At 33.4% G+C, this 3,005-nt stretch overlaps 1 pseudogene; it reads left to right on the forward strand.

The window, feature by feature from the left end:
* Positions 1–2,409: 2,409 nt before the first annotated feature.
* On the forward strand, positions 2,410–2,509 carry LOC122107698 (annotated as a pseudogene).
* Positions 2,510–3,005: the final 496 nt, after the last annotated feature.

The raw sequence follows: 3,005 nt of genomic DNA on the forward strand, positions 1-3,005 counted from the left end.
TTAAATGTAGGTTACATTGGTTTGAGAATGACATTTTTATACTACAGAACCAAGTTTTACTGAAGTACCAGAGTTTTGAAGCACTAAGGGTCTTCTCAATTAATGTTTTTCTAAATTATATTTGACCTCTAAATCAAGTTTTCCTAGTCTTGGTTGACCAATTATGATCTATCATTCCAGAAACTATTTTTTTGGCTGCACTGAAATCTTTTATTCATCATTAGGAGAAAGGTATTAAAAATAACCTTGTTCATTTGTGATTTTGTTCACTCATATGGGCTGGTCATCTGTAAATTGAAAGTTTGAATTACAGTACTTTCTCTCAGATTTTGTGATCTCATCTTTCATTTTAAGTTGCCTTGCATTTCACAATTGATTACTGCTAATTCTTGTAAGCAATTGGGGCCCTGAAATACTATAGGAAATGAGAAATTGAGATGAGTCTTTAATTATTTTCTGTTGGCATGTTGCATGGGCCTATGTGAGACGTCATGCCCTTGTTATCTGATGATGCAGATAACTGGGACCTGTTATCCTAGGACCCGTGGGTCCTGCAGAAGAATAATAGCTTTTAGACATCATATCAGCAAAATTTGGGTATAATCAGTAAGAATGCTTCAGAAATATGGAGAAAAACACTTTGGGACCAGCAAGTTAAAACAATAAACAGAGCATCAGAATAAAATCCCTTATAGATTAGCAGAAAACAATACTGTTATTTTACCATGTGTATTCAGAAGACCACGAACACTTAGAAGGTATCACAAGCTTATACTGAAGATATTGCATTGATACTTTTTATATTCTAATATATATTCTAAACCTAATTATTTATATCCAATCTATTTATGGGAATAAATGTCAATATATTTGTCAAATTATCAATTCTAGTAAGATTCACTGTATGAAGTTTAAAATCAGCACATATAAATATAAAATATATAAGTACATATAATATAAAAATTGTTTTGCATTGTTGTGTTGTGTTTAGGGAATCAAAGGCAACTCTGTTTTAAAGTATTATTCCATTATCTGTACCTCAGTTTTTGGTAGAGTTAGACTTAAAGCTTTACCATTTGTAGATATGCAGCCTGGAGGCAAGGGGAAACACTTTGATTAAAACATTACAAATTTAAGGCCTAATATCGAGGAGAAACATATGGACTTCTCCAGGAGCTATTGCAATATTTGGTGATAGAATGTCAGTAGTGTAAGTTCCTGCTTGGTTGGATGATAGACAGGTCAGGACAGTAGGTAATCATGCATATGAACAATTTTTTCACTTTCTTGGCTTTAGCTACTTTTGAAATGATTCGTATAATAAACAATTATATTTTGATAAAATACCTTCCATTCTGAACAATTCTGTCTGAACTGTTCATCTCTCTATGATCACTTGTAACTAAGATTATTTTTGTTCCAGTAAGACAATCCATGCTGTCAGGGTAAGATATTCTGGTTGGTCTGTTCCTACATGGAAGAAAGGTAAGGGTTCAGGGTCAACGTCTAGTGCATTGCGGTCCCTGGGTAAGGGTCACAAAATCACCAGGACACAGGGGATGCAGTGTGCAAACAGCAATTGCCACTGCATGCTGTGCTTTATTGTTAGTGGGTATTTAAAGACTAGCAAGCATAATCTTTGCCAAGATTTGGTCAGAAAACATTCACACAAAAAATTTCCACAGATACATTTTTACTTAACCTATGAGAGAATGTCTAGGTATATTATTATCTAAACTATTTTAGAGCAAGCTCAAAACCACTTCTCCAATCTCAACAAAATGCTTGACCAGCTGTTCATCTATGCTTAAGCAAGCAGAAGAGCCACTTCCTCAGCTCCCAGGAGTCTGTGACATGTTTTGAGATAGGGAGAGGGAACATTTTCCCTCTGTAGCCTGGCGTTCCAAGAGTTTTCCTAATCCCAAACACAGTCCTCAGATAATCCCGAGGCTGGACCCTGCATCATTCTGCCCCCTCAACATAGACCCTGAGTCTTCACAGTTCAGGTAGACATTTGTCCCAGGAAGACCTCATTTGGGAAATTTTAACCTGCAGAAAGTTAGAAGTAGTTCTTAAGTAAGGCTTACTTTGAATCCATTAACTCCACAAAGCTAACTCAGTTGATAAATAAGTACTTGAAAAGCCACCACCTTTGGACTTAGCTGTAAAGGCTTCAAAGTATGATCAAATTTAAAATGAAAATGACAAAATAGTCATTGACCAAAAAATTGTAAATGTGAGCAATCGACCAAACTATATAAGTTTTTTCCACTGTACACAGAAATTTAGAGAAATAAGATCAATAGCATTTTTAGGAACAATAAGGGTTCCTTATTACAAATAGGCAACCATGGATATATGCCTGTATAAAGATTGTATCATTACGTACTTAAATTTAGAGGATAATACATGCTTCAGCAGCAAGTCTACCCAAATTACAACAATACAGAGATTAACATGGCACTTGCACAAGGAGGATATGAAAATTTGTAAAGTATTCCATATTTTTCATTCTTCTGATGCAAGAAATGAAAAACAGTTATTAAAAAGTTGATTACAAAAATACAAGTGTAACAATACATGTAATTCATAGAATTAAAGGTTAGTTTGACATCAGTGTATTAAATTTTCTCCTTAGAAAGGCCTTTACATAGCATAACCTTTACAAAACTTGAAATTAGATAATATTGCCATTTTATCCCAAAGAAATAAAATAATATAAGAAACTGCAAAAAAAAGGGTCTTAAAATTCTTCTATATGGAATGCAATCTGCAAGGTCACATTTATTAATGAGTCTATAAATTATATTACAATGTAGAATTCAAAGTATTATATCTAGGAGAGAATGAAAAAGATTATGGACATTACACAAACATAGATATACTTTTTTTCAGAAAAGCACCCGGAACATCTTTAGTTTCTATACTATTCATTTCAACAGAAAAGTTAAAAATATTTCTGATTTAAAAAATCACAAACTCTGCAGAAATCATTACAGATGTAT

The sequence above is a fragment of the Dipodomys spectabilis genome, unplaced genomic scaffold, assembly GCF_019054845.1.
Source record: "Dipodomys spectabilis isolate Male_0828 unplaced genomic scaffold, ASM1905484v1 ptg000052l, whole genome shotgun sequence".
Lineage (NCBI taxonomy): Eukaryota > Metazoa > Chordata > Mammalia > Rodentia > Heteromyidae > Dipodomys > Dipodomys spectabilis.